The sequence below is a fragment of the Pan troglodytes genome, chromosome 2 (assembly GCF_028858775.2).
Source record: "Pan troglodytes isolate AG18354 chromosome 2, NHGRI_mPanTro3-v2.0_pri, whole genome shotgun sequence".
NCBI lineage: Eukaryota > Metazoa > Chordata > Mammalia > Primates > Hominidae > Pan > Pan troglodytes.
The window spans coordinates 149,653,742-149,675,397 of NC_086015.1; the positions used below are offsets into that span (position 1 = coordinate 149,653,742).

At 40.5% G+C, this 21,656-nt stretch overlaps 1 protein-coding gene across 20 annotated transcripts in view; it reads right to left on the reverse strand.

Annotated features, from left to right (window-relative positions):
• PLSCR2 (phospholipid scramblase 2) overlaps positions 1–21,656 on the reverse strand; it is a 62,828-nt gene that overhangs the window by 32,595 nt on the left and 8,577 nt on the right. For 3 of the 20 annotated variants that reach the window (XM_063807264.1, XM_063807254.1, XM_054681148.2), the window contains exon 1: positions 3,335–3,490. The exons of 4 other annotated variants lie outside the window; for them this stretch is intronic. The gene's annotated coding sequence lies outside the window, so the exon portion shown is untranslated. Of the gene's footprint in view, positions 1–3,005; positions 3,882–21,656 lie in introns of those variants that run through there. 13 more of the 20 variants (XM_063807263.1, XM_054681147.2, XM_054681153.2 and 10 more) reach the window with 12 other exon arrangements.

Sequence of the window (21,656 nt, forward strand, 5' to 3'; positions counted from 1 at the left end):
AGACAAACATTTCATCCCTTGAATTGTGGTTTCAGTCAAAGTAAAGCAGAGCAAGCACAGATGCATTTTTACACATGTGTGGGGCAAGAAGATGGTGAGCCTTTGAGTACAAAGCACACCATATCTGTGAGGTATGAGATTGAAGTAGGGTGACTGAGGCCAGTTATTAATGTAAAGCACCTTGTAACCGGGAGTTTTACTATAAAAATCCACTTCAGCATCTAGGCTCAAGAAAACAAAACACATATGCTTAGAACCAATGTAAGATAGCCTTTTACAGTTTTGTTTGTTTGTTAGTCTTGGTTTTATTGAGACAGAGTCTTGCTCTGTTGCCCAGGCTGAAGGCCAGTGGCACGATCTCAGCTCACTGCAACCTCTGCCTCCTAGGTTCAAGCAATTCTCGTGCCTCAGCCACCAGCATAGCTGAGATTACAGGCATATGCCCCCACACCTGGGTAATTTTTGTATTCTTAGTAGAAACGGGATTTTCCCATGTTGGCCAGGCTGGTGTCAAACTCCTGGTCTCGTTATCTGCCCACCTCAGCCTCCCAAAGCGCTGGGATTACAGGTGTGGACCACCACACCTGGCCTATAGAATTTTATATTAAACCTTGAATTAAAATGTAGATAATATATCAACTAGACCCAACTGAAATTGTAGTAGTAAAGTGTTCTACAAAACTAACAAGTACACCAAGGAGACAAAAGCAACAAAAATGAGTCTTAAAGTCACTTATTCTCATTTGATTGCTTTATTACTGCTCAAAAACCTTTCCTAACAACCCAGACCTCCCTCACAAATTGGAGTTTTCCTTTCTTCTTCATAAATGAGAAAACTAAGCCCATAAAGATAAAGTGTTTACTTAATGCTGTACAGCTCAGTAACTAGCTGAACTGAAATTATTCATGATTCATGTCCATTGCATTCGTGTTCCTATTTCATTGAATAAAAGACAAACAAAAAACCCCACATTCTCCCAATGTGCCAAATTTCAGTGAAAGTTGTTAGAGGTTATCTTTAAGGTATCTTTCTTACGTAAGATAGAAATATCTTGAATTTCAATTTAGTCTCATGACCAATTAGTTTTTAACTAGGATAGGCAAAACTTTTTTAAAAAGCAGTTTTTAACAACAAATTTTGGGAAATGAAAAGCACAGTTGTTACTACTGATTAACTAAAGTGCTTTGGCTTTTAAATTTAGCACTGTTCAAGGCAGTGCTATAGAGTGTGTGTATAGGTACACATATGTGTACATACATATATCCACATATATGTACACATGTATAAATGTATAAGTACATAAATACTCACTTAACATAAAGCTTATTTTGTTTTTCAAGGAATATTGATCAACTAGACCCAACTGAAATTGTAGTAGTAAAGTGTTCTACAAAACTAACAAGTAAACCAAGGAGACAAAAGAAACAAAAATGAGTCTTAAAGTCAGTTATTCTCATTTGATTGCTTTATCACTGCTCAAAAACTTTTCCCAACAACCCAGACCTCCCTTGAATATTAATCTAGTTGAATAATATATTTACATGATATGTAAATTTTATGCACTTAAAAGATTTGGTTACCATCTAATTACTACCATTTGATTAATATTCAAGGAATATTAACCAAAGGCATAGAGCATGAAAGGCACTATACAGGCACTAAAAAATGGAGGAGACAGGCAGTTAATAAAATTAAATATATTCCAGCATATTATATTAATTAAATTTATTATAAATATATTATGGATAACACATATATAACAATACAAATGTATTTGTATATATACAAATACATTAAGCACTATGAATACAAATAATGGTACAATAAAAAGGATATGGAGTCACTGATTTAGTTGGAGTAGTGGTGGCGTTGTCAGGAAGGTCAGAGCGGAGAGTTGAAAAAAGTCTAGAATCAGCCAGGCCATAGGGATGTATGAGGGGCGTGGTAGGGCATTATAGACAGAGGGAAGCTCACTAGTAGAAGTCCTAAGCTGCAGGAAACTGGGCTTATTCGGGAAATGAAAATTTATGAAATTACAGAGCAAAAGATGGACAGACCCTTAGAGATGAGGATGGAAAGGTGCACAAGGGCCAGTTCACAAATGTTTAAAGTCACTCTTCCTGCACTTTAAGACCTCAAAGGCCAGAGCTTGGTTTGTCTTATCCAAGACAAGCCACTTAATCTGTGTTTGTTAATTCAACAATGAGTGTACAGTATTATTTTGCTCTTTTCAGTCAGTAAGAATAGTTCCCTTACAGATCTGAAGGCTGCTTGATGTACAGTGAGACCCAGGTATTTTACACTTGTCTATCCAACTGCAGCAATCCACTCATTTTCCTTTGTATGTGTTTTTCATTTCCTTGTGCTTGTTCATTGCTCAAAACCCTTCTATTGTAAACATCAGGGTGGCAATAAGAGAAAGGTTTGCTCTTAGGAAAAGTTCAAGAAAGAAAGGAGCCCCCAAACCGCCTGACACTTCTAAGTGTCACTGGTACTAACCATGTATCTCAATGTCATAAGCGGGAAGAAACAACGACTGCCTGTTCCTGCAACTGGCAAGTGGCCATGCCAAGACTTCCAGAAATAACAGTGAATGAATGAAACCACATGGGAACCAGAGAGTCAGCTTGGAGAAGCAGGGACTTTGTCAAATATTTAAAATAATAAAAGCTAACTTTCACTGAGTACTTTCTGTAGTGCCAGGCACTGCTCTAAGAACTTTACATTAACACACATTAATTACTGCTCAAAAACCTTTCCTAACAACCCAGACCTCCCTCACAAATAGCTTTCCTTTCTTCTTTATAAATGAGAAAACTAAGCCCATAAAGATAAAATGTTTACTTAATGCTGTACAGCTCAGTAACTAGCTGAATTGAAATTATTCATGATTCATGTCCGTTGCATTTATGTTCCTATTTCATTGAAAAACAAACAAAAAATCTCACATTCTCCCAATGTGCCAAATTTCAGTGTAATACTCTGTAGCTCATTTAATACTTACACAGTTTCAGAAATGAGGCAATGGAAAGAACATATATGAAGAAAGTGGCTGACAGTCCACAGATGTGAAGCAGTAGAGGCCGAATTTAAAGTCGGGGAGCCTGACTGGAGCTAATGGTCTTAGGAACCGTGCTAGATACCGCCACTATCTTTCCTAAGCTGGTATTGTAGAGGGCCTAGCATAGACGTGGGCTCCTGGCGGACTTCATTGAATACTTACTGATAAATGACAGCTTGCAGGCTGTATTAACCGTCCCCTCTAATAGCCCCACTATGCTGGCACATGCTCCTGAGCCCAGCCTCTGCCCAGGATTCAGGGCCGCTCTCTACCTGTAAAGCAGTGTAGCTAAGGGGAAGCTGAGCCCCGCAAGGCGTTTTCAGGCAGGACACCCCTTGTCATTCGAACGGTTCTGGTGTGAGCCAGGGTACCGCTGGGCCGCCTGGGGCCCCTTGCCGAGTTTCCGTTCCACTTCAGGTGTCGCTTCCGGAGGCCCATCGGGCCCTTGCCCCGCCCTCTGACGCAAACACAATTATGGGGCGGAGCATCGTCCCCACTAGCCAGGCACACCCCAGTCCCACAGGGAGGCGACTGAGAAAGCCGCCCCCTTACCCGTGGCTGCAGCTGCTCCCGCACAGCCCTGAGCGAGCCGAGGTCCTAGCGTGGCTTCCTCCCGTCTGCCCCTTGACTGCCAGGCACACCTGTTGCACAGCCCTCCCGGAAGTCGGCGGAAAAGGGGCCTGGACCAGCCTCAGAGTCTACACCTGCAGCAGCCCCTAGTTTAGGTTTCTGGACCCCAAGGGTACAACAAGGCTTCCCTCCCCTGGTCCCTGCGCGGGCTCAGAGGATCCAGCTTTGCTGCTGGAGCGCGGCCGAGCTGAAGGCGCGACTGCACCCACACCCCCCCGTGTGCGACGCGCAGCCGCCGCCCAGCCCTTCCCGTCTCCCTCTCCCCATCCCCGTCCCCTCTTTTGCTCTTTGGAGAGACTCCGGAAACGTTTCTCCGGTGGTTAAGGGCACAGATGAACTGGGACGTCGACACCAGCTGGAACTGGAAAATCATCAGGTGGGGAGTGGCCTACCCCGGGAACTTCCTTAACTCTGGTCTTGACCTCCATCCCTTAGAAGCCTGTAGCTTTTCAAGGTGAGGGAGCTTAGACTACAAATGAGGAGCGGTCGAGATTATTTTATCTCTAGCCCTTGCCCTTCTCCCTTTTCTTTCCATCAAAAGGCATTTTGAAGTTAAGAGTGAAAATGATGAGGTGTGTAGAATGTTTAATTTTTCAGGACGCGCCTTTGATTTTTCAGGGTGTGCCTGCAACTGGCACACCCTCATGCAATAAATAAATACATATTGCACTGACGTTTCGACTGATTTTTTAAAAATTTATTTACACGCCTGTAACCCTAGCATTTTGGGAGGCCGAGGCAGGCGAATCACCTGAGGCCAGGAGTTCAAGACCAGCCTGGACAACATGGTGAAACCCTGTCTCTACTAAAAATACAAAAATGAGCCAGGTGTGGTGGTGTGCCCCTGTAATCCCATCTACTGGGGAGGCTGAGGCAGGAGAAAAATCGCTTGAACCCGGAAGGCAGAGGTTGCAGTGAGTCGAGATCCAGCCACTACACTCCAGCCTGGGAGAGAGAGCAAGACTCGTCTCAAACAAACAAACAAACAAACAAAAACACATGATCTTCCAAACAATAACGCCATATATGGAGAAAAATGAAACCTCACCCTCTCCATTCCCGGTGCTGTTCTCCCGATTACCCTGCTAACCAAGGTTGACACAAACATTTGAAGACATACTAAGAGAGGTGGGGGGAGGGAAGAAAAAAGGGAATGGAAGGGAGGAAGGTGGAGAAAGAAATTGAGAAAATAAGATAGAAAAAGGAAGAAGGAAAATCGAGCTACCTGAGTTTGAATTCTTTCTTTTTTACTTCCTGTGCCTATGACTTGTGAAAATTACTTGACAATCTCTTTGCCTGTTTTCTAATCGGTAAAATGAGAGTAGTAATGGTATCTACCACAGAGGATTTTTATGATGATTAAGGAAGTTAAAATATATAAAGAATTTAGAATGATGTTTGCCATAGAGTAAGCTCTCAGTAAATGTTATATACATACAAATAAGTATATACACAGCTACACAGTGTTTTTGTTTTTGTTTTTGTTTTACATAAAGAGGATTATTTTATACAGCTCTTCTCTGATGTGTTTTTCACCTAACAGTGCATCTTGGAAATCTCTATCCCTCTAATACAGAACTGTGTCATTGATCTAATAATCTAGGTACTGTTTCCAAGTTTTATCAATTATAAATTGTGCTGTAGTCATCATCTTTGCACATATCTTTCTGTATACAATAAAAAAAACATTTTATTCTTTTACCAATAAGTCATGGGATTTCTAATTTTTCCATACCTCTTCGATTCTGGAATACCAATTCTAAATATTTCCTACTGTGAATGGCAAGCATTATCTTATTTTTTGTTTGTTGATTCTGATTGTTAATGAGATTGAGGACTTTTTCATATGATTACTAATTATTTTACAGTTTTATTCTGTGATTTGTCTGAAATATAATGCTCATTTTGTTATTGTTGTTGGATTGGGATTTTTTCCCTCTTGCTGATTTGTTAGTGGTCTTTATATATTGTGGGTATGTTAAATAAGATACAATTCTTTTTTTTTTTTTTTTGAGACAGAGTTTCACTCTGTTGCCCCGACTGGAGTGCAGTGGCACAATCTCAGCTCATTGCACACTCCACCCTCTGGGTTAAAGAAATTCTCTTGCCTCAGCCTCCCAAGTAGCTGGGATTACAGGCATATGCCACTATGCCCTGCTAATTTTTGTATTTTTAGTAGAGATGGGGTTTCCCCATGTTGGCCAGGCTGGTCTCAAACTCCTCACTTCAGATCCACCCACCTTGGCCTCCCAAAGTGCTGGGATTGCAGGTGTGAGCCACCATGCCCGGCCAAGATACAATTCTTTTGCCTACTGAGTCTCTGGCTTGAAACTTATTTGAGGTTGCTTTCACCACACAGAAATTTTTATTTTCAGTGATTTTTACTTTTATTTTTTCATTTTGACTTCTGGTCTTTGAATCTTATTTTAAACTGCCTCTTGTACCCAGGACGTTTTTATGATTTCTTCCTTTACGTCTATTCCTTATTTCCAAGCAGTTGGGAATGTCTAGTTGTCTTTTTATTATTTGTAATTTTATTGTAGTGCAAGCACATGCTGTGTATGGTTACAGTCATTTGAAATTTTTAAGACTTACATTATGACCTTCTGGTTCACAGCCAATTTTTATAAATATTTTGTATGAGAAATAGGTGTATTCTGCAGTTGTGTACAAGTGATGTATTTTCATTCTAATTGGCTGTGTCAGTTAGTTTTGCTGCTGCTTTAGCTAATATTTGGTTTGATTAATCTATGAATTATTCAAAGAGGTATTAAAATTGAGAAAGTATCTATTTACATTTAGACTTCTTTTCATGTAGTTCATTAGGGCAACTAAAAGAAAATACCATAGTCTGGGTAGCTTATAAACAACAGAAAGTTATTTCTCATAGTCCTGGAGGCTGACAAATCCAACACCAAGGTGCCAGGAGATTCAGTGTCTGCAGAAGGGCCTACATTCTGACCCATACATGGCATCTTCTCACCGGGTCCTCACAAAGTGGAAGGGACGAGGGATCTCTCTAAGATTGTATTTTTCTTTCTTTTTTTTTTTTTAAAGGGTATTAATCCCATTTATGAGAGTTCCATTCTCGTGACCTAATCTCACAAAGGCCCCACCTCCTAATATGTCACATTGGTGATTAGGCTTCAACATATAAATTTTGAGTGGACACAAACATTCAGACAATAGCAACATCTGTCTTAGCTCCTGTTGCAACAGCAAAATGGAATAGTCTGGGTGACTTAAACAGCAGACATTTATTTCTCACAGTTCTAGAATTTGAGAAGTCCAAGGACAGGGAACCAGTAAAATCATCATCTGTTGAAGCCTCTCTGGCTTGCAGACAGTCCTTTTCTTGCTGTGGCCTCACATGGCAGAGAGAGGAAGAGCTCTGGTTCTTCTTCCTCTCCTTATAAGGACACTGATCCCATCATAGAATTTTTAACCTTTCCTTAATTTGGCATCACCAATCCCTCCTTTTCTCTGGGGTACTGTAGAAATAAATTGGATCTCCTTATTATATCTGTCTAGACACCCTTTGTGACTTCCTGTGTCTTGCAAAATGATTTGCCACATCTGCTTTTTTTCATATTCTCAAATTTGTTGAAATCTTATGCCCTGCTATATAATCTCATCTTTTTTTCATCCTTGGCTTATTACAGCTTTGGGTTTTGTTTGTTTTGACTATCTTCACTTTTATTGTATTATAGTCCTGAAGAAAAGTACTATCTTTTTTTTTTTTTTTTTTTTTTTTTTTAAAGACAGAGTCTTGCTCTGTCGCCCAGGCTGGAGTGCAATGGCACGATCTCGGCTCACTGCAGCAACCTCCACCTCCCAGGTTCAAGCAATTCTCCTACCTCAGCCTCCCATAGTTGGGATAACAGGCACCTGCTACCACACCTAACTAATTTTTGTATTTTTAGTAGAGATGGGGTTTCGCCATGTTGGTCAGGCTGGTCTTGAACCCCTGACATCAGGTGATCCACCCACCTCGACCTCCCAAAATGCTGCGATTACAGGCATGAGCCACTGCGCCTGGCTGAAAAGTACTATCTTAAATTAGAAAACATCTAGGTATAACATAAACACACTATTGGTTAACTAATCAAAACTCAGTATCTGCTCTTACATGGTAAAATAGTGGTTTTCAAATTTTAGTATCCCTCAGATTCACCTGGAAATCTTGTTAAAACTCAATATGTGTTTCCCACATCCAGAGTTTCTAATTCAATATATTTGGAATGGGGCTTGAGAATTTGTTTTTCTAATAAATTCCCTTGTGACGCTCATGATGGTTTTCCAGGGACTTCACTTTAAGAACCATTGCTAAGTGTTCTATTTTGCTCAGTTCTTGAAGAACAATATGTTCATAAAAGGAATGTCCTAACCCAAAGAACAAATATTGGTTAGTTGTCAATCATAATGAATCCAGCCTCCTTTCTCTGTTATTGGTATGCATTTGGTTATATTACTTAGATTTGGCTAAAGAAGAGTCATATTGAGAACTTCTAGGAAAGAGTTTCCTGCTTACTTTTGTATATGTATATGAATGTATTAATATGTATCTGTGATGTGCATAAGTACATGTACACACACAGCCCATATATACACTTATGTGAAGACTGACTTGTGGTTATAGAATCTATGAGGATATTTATTTTTGTTCTTTCCACAATTTCTTACTCAAAACATGCTATCTTTTTTTATTGTTGTCCTCTTCTGCATGGAGGGTTTTATTTCTTTTCAATAGCTCCAAGATTTCCACAGCACCAAGGGGGAAAAGGTATAACACAGCTTTATGGGAAACAGTAGCAGAAGACGATTTCACCTTGCATCATGGTTCTAACATGTGGGTTAAAATTCTGAGTCGGAAATTCTTTTTTTTAAGAATGTTGAATATTGGCTCCCATTCTCTTCTGGCTTGTAGAGTTTCTGCTGAGAGGTCTGTTTTTATCTGATGGGCTTCCCGTTGCAGGAGACCATGCTGTTCTCTCTGGTTGCCCTTAGTAGTTTTTCCTTCGTTTCAGCCTGGGAGAATCTGATGATTATATGTCTTGGGGTTGATCTTCTCGTGGAGTATCTTAATGGTGTTCTCTGTATTTCCTTAATTTTCATGTTGGCTTGTTTTGCTAAGTTGGGGAAATTCTCCTGGATGATGATATCGTGAAGTGTGTTTTCCAACTTCTTTTCTTTCTCCCTGTCTCCTCCTGGTACTCCAATCAATCTTAGATTCAGTCTTTTTATGAAGTCCCATATTTCTTGGAGGCTTTGTTCATTCCTTTTCACTCATTTTTTTCTCTATTCTCGTCTGCCCGTCTTATTTCAGTAAGGTGGATTTCAAACTCTGATATCCTTTCTTCTGCTTGGTAGATTTGACTATTGATACTTGTGTATGCTTCGTGAAGTTCTTGTGCTGTGTTTTTCAGCTCCATCGGGTGGTTTTTATTCCTCTCTACACTGATTATTCTAGTTAGCAATTCCTCTAATCTTTTATCAAGGTTCTTAGCTTCTTTGCATTGGGTTAGAACATGCTCCTTTAGCTCAGTGTAGTTTTCTTTACTCATCTTCTGAAGCCTGCTCCTGTCAATTCATCCATCTGATCCTTTGTCCAGTTCTGTGCCCTTGACGGAGAGATGTTGCAATCATTTGGGGGAGAAGAGGCACTCTGGCCTTTTGGGTTTTCAGCATTTTTTCACTGATTCTTTCTCATTTTCATGAGTTTGCCTAGTTTCAGTCTTTGAGGCTGCTGACCATTGCATGGGGTTTTTGTGGGGGCCATTTTGTGGGGGCCATTTTTGCGGGGGTCATTTTTGTTGTTGTCAGGTCCCTTTTCTGTAGGGCTGCTGCAGTTTTCTGGGGGTTCACTTCAGGCCCTATTCATCTTACATTCCTACTTCTTTACATGCTTCATAACTTGTTGAAAACCATATATTTAGAATAATATAATATGACAACTCTGGAAACTGTATTTGCCTCTTCCCCAGGCTTTGTTGCTGGTGGTGTTTTTCCTATTGTGCATTTGTTTGGTTACTTTCCTCAACTAATTATATTAATCTATATTCTTCATTATGTGTGACCACTGATGTCTATTCAGTTAGCATAGTAGTCATTCAATAAATTGATATAGTTTTCCTTAAATATGCTGCATAAGTGTATCTCCCAGCTTTTTCCAAAAGGTCCTTTTTGTGTTTGGGGACACTATTTCAAAGATCCAATAGATGATTTATGGTATTGGCTTAGCTTTCTCTCACTGCTTGCACAGAAACTTAAGGTCAGCCAGACGAGAGAGATTATTTCTTTTTCAGGTCTTTTCTGAGTATGTGCACAGTTCTGTACATGCACATTTCCTTCTAAATTTTCAGGAGTATGTCAGAACTTTTAAAAGCCCCTATTAATATCTCATTACCCAGATTTTCTTTTTAAGAGATTTTGGTCAGCTTCTTCTATGCCCCAACTATTATTAAGGCCTCAGTCAATTGTCATGTTAAACAATTACCACTAATTATTTCCCAAAACTGTTATATAGCGGGGGCGCCGGGGGGTGCACTTGGCCAAGAAGGCTGACAAGAAGCAGCTGCAATTAAAGGCTCCCACCAAGAAGAACCAAGACAGTGTGTGAATCCTGCACTGGGAACCGAGGTATCCTCAGGTTCCATCAGGACTGACTAGGCAGTTGGTGTGACTCACAGAGAGTAAGGAAATGCAGTGTGGTGCATCGCCTCACCTGAGAGCCACATGGGGCGGGGGGAGCTCCCATTCCCCAGCCAAGGGAGGCGCTGAGTGATCATGCTACCCAGCCTGGGAATCTGTGCTTTTTCCATGGATCTGTGCAACCCATGGATCATGAGTTCCCACTCGTGAGCCCATGCTACCAGGGCCTTGGGTCCCAACCACAGAGCTGCATAGATTCTCAACAGTTACTCAGTTGGCATCTGCCTAGGACTACTGAGCTCCCAGGGGGAGGGGAAGACTTCATCACTGCAGCTGCCTGCTGTCTAAGACAACTGAGCTCCCCAGGAAAAGGACAGCAGCCCTCACTGCAGCTGCCAGCTGCCTAAAATGCTGAACTACTGGGAGGAAAGGGTGGTAGCCATCACTACAGCTCCAGCCCACTGTATTTCCCCTTCTGGTGCCTGGGAGACTCAAAAGGCACTCCCCATAGTACAGCACACCAGCTGTGGCAGATCACGACCAGACTACCTCTTTAGGGCAGACCCTGATGCATCCCTCCTTACTGGGTGGGGCCTCCCTGCAGAAACTTCAGCGACTCTAGCAAGGGGCTTAGGGCCAAAATTCTGGTCTCCCTGGGCCTGAGCCCCTAGGGGGAAGGATAGTCATGGTCTCCATGGACCAGCTGACTTAGTCTTTCCCCCTGCTAGCTCTGAGGAATCCAGGCAGCCCAGATGAGTGGGATTCCCCTAAGAACAGCACACCTGTTGGACCAAGGGACAGCCAGGGTACTTTGTTAAATGGGTCTCGGATCTCATGCCTCCCAGCTGGGTGAGACCTCCCCTAAACAGAGGTCACCAGACACCTTATACCAGAGTGTTGCTGGAGTTCTGTTCCAAGATGGCCAAATAGGAACAGCTCTGGTCTGCAGCTCTCAGTGTGATCGATGCAGAAGATTGGGGATTTCTGCATTTTCAACTGAGGGACCTGGTTCATCTCATTGGGACTGGTTGGACAATGGGTGCAGCCCACAGAGGGTGACCCAAAGCAGGGCAGGGCGTTGCCTCACCTGGGAAGCACAAAGGGTGGGGGGATTTCCCTTTCCTAGCCAAGGGAAGCCGTGTCAGACTGTACTTGGAAAAAGGGACACTGTGGTCCAAATACTGCACTTTTCCTATGGTCTTAGCAACCAGCAGACTAGGAAATTCTCTCCCGTGCCTGGCTCAGCAGGTCCCACACCCACGGAGCCTTGCTCACTGCTAGTGCAGCAGTCTGAGATTGACCTGCGAGGCAGCAGCCTGGCTAGGGGAGTGGTGTCAGCCATTGCTGAGGCTTGACTAGGTAAACAAAGCGGCCAGGAAGCTTGAACTGGACGGAGCCCACCGCAGCTCAGCAAAGCCTACAGCCTCTATAGACTTCACCTCTGTGGGCAGGGCATAGCTGAACAAAAGACAGCAGAAACTTCTGCAGACTTAAACACCCTGTCTGACAGTTCTGAAGAGAGCAGTGGTTCTCCCAGCACAGCATTTGAGCTCTGAGAATGGGCAGACTGCCTCCGCAAGTGAGTCTCTGACCCTCGTGTAGCCTAACTGGGAGACACCTCCCAGTAGGGGCTGACACAGACCTCATACAGGCAGGTGCCCCTCTAGGATGAAGCTTCCAGAGGAAGGATCAGGCAGCAATATTTGCTGTTCTGCAATATTTACTGTTCTGTAGCCTCCACTGGTAATACCCAGGCAAACAGCATCTGGAGTGGACCTCCAGCAAACTCCAACAGACCTGCAGCTGAGGGACCTGACTGTTAGAAGGAAAACTAACAAACTGAAAGGAATAGCATCAACATCAACAAAAAGGACATCTACACCAAAACCCCATCTGTAGGTCACCAACATCAAAGACCAACGCAAAGATAGGGAGAAACCAAAGCAGAAAATTCTAAAAACCAGAGCACCCCTTCTCCTCCAAAGGATTGCAACCGCTCGCCAGCAATGGAACAAAGCTGGATGGAGAATTACTTTGACGAGATGACAGAAATAGGCTTCAGAAGGTCAGTAATAACAAACTTCTCTGAGCTAAAGGAGCATGTTCTAACCCATCGCAAGGAAGCTAATAAAAACCTTGAAAAAAGGTTAGATGAATGGCTAACTAGAAAAAACAGCATAGAGAAAACCCTAAATGAACTGATGGAGTTAAAAACCATGGCACGAGAACTTCATGATGCATGCACAAGCTTCAGTAGCTGATTCGATCAAGTGGAAGAAAGGGTATTGGTGATTGAAGATCAAATGAATGAAATAAAGTGTGAATAGGATTTTAGAGAAAAAAGAGTAAAAAGAAACTAACAAAGCCTCCAAGAAATATGGAGCTATGTGAAAAGACTAAATCTATATCTGATTGGTGTACCTGAAAGTGACGAGGAGAATTGAACCAAGTTAGAAAACACTCTTCAGGATATTATCCAGGAGAACTTCCCCAACCTAGCAAGGCAGGCCAACATCCAAATTCAGGAAACATAGAGAACACCACAAAGATACTCCTCGAGAGGAGCAACCCCAAGACACATAATTGTCAGATTCACCAAGGTTGAAATGAAGGAAAAAATGTTAAGGGCAGCCAGAGACAAAGGTCGGGTTACCCACAAAGGGAAGCCCATCAGACTAAAAGTGGATCTCTCGGCAGAAACTCTACAAGCCAGAAAAGAGTGGGGGCCGATATTCAACATTCTTAAAGTAAAGAATTTTCAACCCAGAATTTCATATCCAGCCAAACTAAGCTTCATAAGTAAAGGAGAAATAAAATCGTTTACAGACAAACAAATCTTGAGAGATTTTGTCACCACCAGGCCTACCTTACAAGAGCTCCTGAAGGAAGCACTAAACATGGAAAGGAAAACCGGTACCAGCCACTGCAAAACATGCCAAATTGTAAAGACTATCGATGCTAGGAAGACACTTCATCAATTAATGGGCAAAATAACCAGCTAACATTATCACGACAGGATCAAATTCACACATAACAATATTAACTTTAAATGTAGATGGACTAAATGCCCCAGTTAAAAGACACAGACTGGCAAATTGGATAAAGAGTCAAGACCCATCAGTGTGCTGTGTCAGGAGACCCATCTCACGTGCAGAGACACACATAGGCTCAAAATAAAGGGATGGAGGAAGATGTACCAAGCAAATGAAAAGCAAAACAAAGCAGGGGTTGGAATCCTACTCTCTGGTAAAACAGAATTTAAACCATCAAAGATCAAAAGAGACAAAGAAGGCCATTACATAATGGTAAAGGGATCAATTCAACAAGAAGAGCTAACTATCCTAAATATATATGCACCCAATACAGAAGCATTCATAAAGCAAGTCCTTAGAGATCTACAAAGAGACTTAGACTCCCACACAATAATAATGGGAGACTTCAACACTCCACTATTAATATTAGACAGATCAATGAGACAGAATGTTAGCAAGGATATCCAGGACTTGAACTCAGCTCTGCACCAAGCAGATCTAATAGACATCTACAGAACTCTCCACCCCAAATCAACAGAATATACATTCTTCTCAGCACCACATTGCACTTATTCTAAAATTGACCACATAATTGGAAGTAAAGCACTCGTCCGCAAATGTAAAAGAAGAGAAATAACAACCAACTGTCTCTCAGACCACAGTACAATCAAATTAGAACTTAGGATTAAGAAACTCACTCAAAACCACACAACTACATGGAAACTGAACAACCTGCTCCTGAATGACTACTGGGTAAATAACAAAATGAAGGCAAAAATAAAGATGTTCTTTGAAACCAATGAGAACAAAGACAAAGTGTACCAGAATTTCTGGGACACATTCAAAGCAGTATGTAGAGGGAAATTTATAGCACTAAATGCCAGCAAGACAAAGCAGGAAAGATCTAAAATTAACACGCTAACATCACAATTAAAAGAACTAGAGAAGCAAGAGCAAACACATTCAAAAGCTAGCAGAAGGCAAGAAATAACTAAGATCAGAGCAGAACTGAAGGAGATAGAGACACAAAAAACCCTTCAAAAAATCAGTGAATCCAGGAGCTGGCTTTTTGAAAAGATCAACAAAACTGATAGACCACTAGCAAGACTAATAAAGAAGAAAACAGAGAAGAATCAAACAGACGCAATAAAGAAATCATAAAGGGGATATCACCACCGACCCCACAGAAATACAAACTACCATAAGAGAAAACTATAAACACCTCTATGCAAATAAACTAGAAAATCTAGAAGAAATGGATAAATTCCTGGACACATACAACCTCCCAAGACTAAACCAGGAAGAAGTTGAATCTCTGAATAGACCAATAACAGGCTCTGAAATTGAGGCAATAATTAATAGCCTACCAACCAAAAAGAGTCCAGGACCAGATGGATTCACAGCTGAATTCTACCAGAGGTACAAAGAGGAGATGGTACCATTCCTTCTGAAACTATTCCAATCAATAGAAAAAGAGGGAATCCTCCCTAACTCATTTTATAAGGCCAGCATCATCCTAATACCAAAGCCTGGCAGAGACACAACAAAAAAAGAAAATTTTAGACCAAAATCCCTGATGATCATTGATGTGAAAATCCTCAATAAAATACTGGCAAACCGAATCTAGCAGCACATCAAAAAGCTTATCCACCATGATCAAGTCAGCTTCATACCTGGGATGCAAGGGTGGTTCAACATATGCAAATCAATAAACATAATCCATCACATAAACAGAACCAATGACAAAAAACACATGATTAGCTCAATAGATGAAGAAAAGGCCTTCAAATAATTCAACAGCTCCTCATATTAAAAACTCTCAATAAACTAGGTATTGATGGTATGTATCTCAAAATAATAAGAGCTATTTAGGACAAACCCACAGCCAATATCATACTGAATGGGCAAAAACTGGGAGCATTCCCTTTGAAAACTGGCACAAGACAATGATGCCCTCTCTCACCACTCTTATTCAACATAGTGTTGGAAGTTCTGGCCAGGGCAATCAGGCAAGAGAAAGGAATAAAGGGTATTCGATTAGGAAAATAGGAAGTCAAATTATCTCTGTTTGCAGATGACATGATTGTATATTTGGAAAACCCCATCATCTCAGCCCAAAATCTCCAAGCTGATAAGCAACTTCAGCAAAGTCTCAGGATACAAAATCAATGTGCAAAAATCACAAGCATTCCTATACACCAATAACAGACAAACAGACAGCCAAGTCATCAGTGAACTCCCATTCACAATTGCTATAAACAGAATAAAATACCTGGGAATTGAACTTACAAAGGATGTGAAGGATCTCTTCAAGGAGAACTACAAACCACTGCTCAAGGAAATAAGAGAGGACACAAACAAATGGAAGAACATTCCATGCTCATGGATAGGAAGAATCAGTATTGTGAAAATGGCCATACTGCCCAAGGTAATTTATAGATTCAATGCCATTCCCATCAAGCTACCAATGACTTTCTTCACAGAGTTGGAAAAAACTACTTTAAAGTCCATATGGAACCAAAAAAGAGACCGCATTGTGAAGACAATCCTAAGCAAAAAGAACAAAGCTGGAGGCATCACACTACCTGACTTCAAACTATACTACAAGGTTACAGTAACCAAAACAGCATGGTACTGGTACAAAAACAGATATATAGACCAATGGAACAGAACAGAGGCTTCAGAAATAACACCATACATCTACAACCATCTGATCTTTGACAAACCTGACAAGAATAAAAAATGAAGAAAGGATTTCCTATTTAATAAATGGTGCTTGGAAAACTGGCTAGCCATATGTAGAAAGCAGAAGCTGGATCCCTTCCTTACACCTTATACAAAAATTAATTCAAGATGGATTAATGACTTAAATTTTAGACCTAAACCATAAAAACCCTAGGAGAAAACCTAGGCAATACCATTCAGGACATAGGCATGGGCAAGGACTTCATGACTAAAACACCAAAAACAATGACAACAAAAGCCAAAATAGACAAATTGGATCTAATTAAACTAAAGAGCTTCTGTATGGCAAAAGAAACTACCATCAGAGTGAGCAGGCAACCTACAGAATGGGAGAAAATTTTTGCAATCTACCCATCTGACAAAGGGCTGATATCCAGAATCTACAAAGAACTTAAACAAATTTACAAGAAAAAAACAAACAACCCCATCAAAAAGTGAGCAAAGGATATGAACAGACACTTCTCAAAAGAAGACATTTATGCAGCCAACAGACACATGAAAAAATGCTCATCATCACTGGTCATCAGAGAAATGCAAATCAAAACCACAATGAGATACAATCTCATGCCAGCTAGAATGGTGATCATTAAAAAGTCAAGAAACAACAGATGCTGGATAGGATGTGGAGAAATAGGAACACTTTTACACTGTTGGTGGGACTGTGAATTAGTTCAACCATTGTGGAAGACAGTATGGAAATTCCTCAAGGATCTAGAACTAGAAATACCATTTGACCCAGCCATCCCATTACTGGGTATATACCCAAAGATTATAAATCATGCTGCTATAAAGACACATGCACACGTATGTTTATTGCGGCACTATTCACAATAGCAAAGACTTGGAACCAACCCAAATGTCCATCAGTGATAGACTGGATTAAGAAAATGTGGCATATACACACCATGGAATACTATGCAGCCATAAAAAAGGATGAGTTCATGTCCTTTGCAGGGACATCGATGAAGCTGGAAACCATCATTCTCAGAAAACTATCACAAGGACAGAAAATCAAACACCATAGTGTTGGAAGTTCTGGCCAGGGCAATCAGGCAAGAGAAAGAAATAAAGGGTATTCCATTAGGAAAGGAGGAAGTCAAATTGTCCCTGTTTGCAGATGACACGATTGCATATTTAGAAAACCCCATCATCTTAGCAATCTACCCATCTGACAAAGGGCTAATATCCAGAATCTACAAAGAACTTAAACAAATTTACAAGAAAAAAAATGAACAACCCCATCAAAAAGTGAGCAAAGGATATGAACAGACACTTCGTAGGTGGGAATTGAACAATGAAGGCGTTGAACATCACACACCAGGGCCTATCGGTGGGTGGGGGGCTGGGGGAGGGATAGCATTAGGAGAAATACCAAATGTAAATGACGAGTTAATGGGTGCAGCAAACCAACATGGCACATGTATACCTATGTAACAAACCTGCATGTTGTGCACATGTACCCTAGAACTTAAAATGTATATATATATATATATATAAAAGTGTTACTACTGGTATCAGGTTGGTACCCTTCAAGGACAAATATTCCCTGAGGAAGGAGCAGGCACCCATCTTTGCTGTTTGCTGTTCTCCAGCCTCTTCGGGTGATGTATCTAAGTGAGGGAGGAACCCAGGTGAATAGGGCCTGAAGTAAACCCCTAGCAAACTTCAGCAGCCCAAGAGAAGAGGGGCCTGACTGTTGAAAGAAAAGCAAACAAGCAGGAAGCAGTAACAACAGCATCAACAAAAAAATACCCACAAAAACCCCATCTAAAGGTCAGCAGCCTCAAAGATCAAAACTACACAAATTCATGAAGACGAGAAAGAATCAAAGAAAAAACGCTAAAAATGCAAATGGCCAGAGTGCCTCTTCTCCTCCAAATGATTACAACATCTCTCCAGCAAGAGGCCAGAACTCAGTGAAGGCAGAGATGGATCAATTGACAGAAGTAGGCTTCAGAAGATGGGTAATAACAAACTTCACTGAGCTAAAGAAGCATGTTCTAACCCAATCTAAAGAAGCTAAGAACCATGATAGAAGGTTATAGGAGCTGCTAACTGGAATAACTAGTTTAGAGAGGAAGATAAATGAACTGATGGAGCTGAAAAACACAGCACAAGAACTTTGTGATGCAAACACAAGTAAAATAGCCAAATCGATGAAGCAGAAAATAAAATATCAGAGCTTGAAGACTATCTTGCTGAAAGAAGGCAGGCAGACAAGATTAGAGAAAAAAGAATGAAAAGGAATGAACAAAACCTCCAACAACTATGGGACTATGAAAAAAGACTGAACCTATGGCTGACTGGAGTACCTGAAAAAGACAGAGAGAATGGAAATAAGTTGGAAAACACACTTCAGGATATCTTCCAGAAGAGCTTCCCCAACCTAGCAAGACAGGCCAACATGCAAATTTGGCAAATGCAGAGAACACCATTAAGATGCTTTATGAAAAGATCAACTCCAAGACAAATAATTGTCAGATTCTCCAAGGTTGAAATGAAGGAAATACTGTTAAGGGCAGCCAGAGAGAAAGGCCTGGTTTCCTACAAAGGGAAGCCCATCAGACTAACAACAGACCTCTCAACAGAAACCCTACAAGCCAGAAGAGAGTGGTGGCTGATATTCAACATTCTTAAAGAAAAGAATTTCCAACACAGAATTTTATTTCTGGCCAAACTAAGCTTCATAAACAAAGGAGAAATAAAATTCCTTTCAGAGAAGCAAATGCTGAGGGATATCATTTCCACCAGTCCTGCCCTGCAAGAGTTCCTGAAAAAAGCACTAAATATGACATGGAAAAACTGGTATTAGCTACTGCAAAGACACACCAAAAGATAAAGACCAATGACACTATGAGGAAACTGCAACTAGTGTCTAATATAACCAAATAGCATCATGATGACAGGATCAAATTCACACATAACAATACTAACCTTAAACGTAAATGGGCTAAATGCCCCAATTAAAAGACACAGACTGGCAAATTGGATAAGGAGTTGAGACCCATTGGTGTGCTGTATTCAGGAGACCCATCTTCTATACAAAGACACACACAGGCTCAAAATAAAGGGATGGAGGAAAATTCATCAAGCAACTGGAAAGAAAAACAAACAAAAAAAAGCAGGGGTTGAGGGGTTGCAATCCTAGTCTCTGACAAAACAGACTTTAAACCAACAAAGATCAAAAAAGACAAAGGAGGACATTACATAATGGTAAAGAGATGAATTCAACAAAAAGCACTAACAATTCTAAATATATATGCACCCAATACAGGAGAACACAGATTCATAAAACAAGTTCTTTGAGACCTACAAAGAGACTTAGACTCCCACATAATAATAGTGGGAGACTTTAACACCCCACTGTAAATATTAGATCATCAAAACATAAAATTAACAAGAATATCTAATACTTGAACTCAGCTCTGGATCAAGTGGACTCTGATGGATATCTACAGAACTCTCCACCCCAAGGCAACAGAATATTCATTCTTCTTAGTGCCACATGACTCTTACTCTAAAATTAATCACATAACTGGAAGTAGAACACTGCTCAGCCAATGCAAAAGAACTAAAATCATAACAAACAGTCTATCAGACCACAGCACAATCAAATTAAAACTCAAGATTAAGAAACTCACTCAAAACCATACAGCTATCTGAAAATTGAACAACCTACTCCTGAATGACTCCTGGGTAAATGCATTCATCTGTTTTCATGCTGCTGATAAAGACATACCCGATACTGGGCAATTTATAAAAGAGGTTTAATTGGACTTACAGTTCCATGTGGCTGGGGAATCCTCACAATCATGGCGGAAGGCAAGGAGGAGCAAGTCACATCTTACATGAATGGCAGCAGGCAAAAAGAGAGCTAGTGCAGAGAAGCTCCCATTTTTAAAACCATCAGATCTGGTGAGACCCATTCACTATCATGAGAACAGCATGGGAAAGACCCACCCCCATGATTCAATCATCTCTTATGGTCTCTCCCACAACATGTGGAAATTATGGGAGCTACAAGATGAGATTTGGGTGGAGACACAGAGCCAAACTGTATCAGTAAATAATGAAATTAAGGCAGAAATCAAGAAGTTTTTGAAACCAATGAGAACAAAGAGACAATGTACCCAAATCTCTGGGACACAGCTAAAGCAGTGTTAAGAGGGAAATGTATAGCCCTAAATGCCCACATCACAAAGCTAGAAAGATCTCAAATTGACACCCTAACATCACAACTAAAAGAACTAGAGAAGCAAGAACAAATAAATCTAAAAGCTAGTGGAAAACAAGAAATAACCAAGATCAGAGTGGAACTGAAGGAGATAGAGACATGAAAAACCCTTCAAAAAAATCAATGAATCCAGGAGCCGTTTTTTTTTTTTTTTGAAAATATTGATAAAATAGACAGACTGCTAGCTAGACTAATAAAGAAGAAAAGAGAGAAGAATCAAATAGACACAATAAAAAATGATAAAGGGGATATCACCAATGACTCCACAGAAATACAACAAACCATCAGAGAATATTATAAACACCTCTATACAAATAAACTAGAAAATATAGAAGAAATGGATAAATTCCTGGACATATACACCATCCCAAGACTAAACCAGGAAGAAGTTGAATCCTTGAATAGACCAATAACAATTTCTACTATCGAGGCAGTAATAAATTGCCTACCAAAAAAAAGCCCAGGACAAGATAGATTTACAGCTGAATTCTACCAGAAATACAAAGAGGAACTGGTACCATTCGTTCTGAAACTATTCCAAACAACTGAAAGGAAGGACTCCTCCTTAATTCATTTTAGGAGGCAGCATAACCCTGATACCAAAACTTGGCAGAGATACAACAAAAAAAAAAACTTCAGGCAAATATTCCTGATGAACATCAAGGCTAAAATCCTCAATAAAATACTGGCAAACTGAATCCAGCAGCCCATCAAAAAGTTTATCCACCACGATCAAGTCAGCTTCATACCTGGGATGCAAGGCTGGTTCAACATATGCAAATCAATAAACATAATTCATCACATAAACAGAACTAATGACAAAACCTACATGATGATTTCAATAGACATAGAAAAGGCCTTCAATACCATTCAACATCCCTTCATGTCAATAACTCTCAATAAACTAAGTACTGATGGAACATATCTCAAAATAATAAGAGCCATTTATGATGAATCCACAGCCAATATCATACTGAATGGGCAACAGCTGGAAGAATTCCCTTTGAAAACCAGCACAAGACGAGGATACTCTCTCTCACTACTCCTGTATAACATAGTATTGGAAGTTCTGGCCAGGGAAATCAGGCAAGAGATAGAAATAAAGGGTATTCAAATAGGAAGAGAGGAAGTCAAATTGTCTCTGTTTGCACATGACATGATCCTATATTTAGAAAACCCCATCATCTCAACCCCAAAGCTTCTTAAGCTGATAAGCAAATTCAGCAAAATTTCAGGATACAAAATCAAGCAATGTGTAAAAATCATAAGCATTCCTATAGACCAAAGAATAGACAAGCAGAG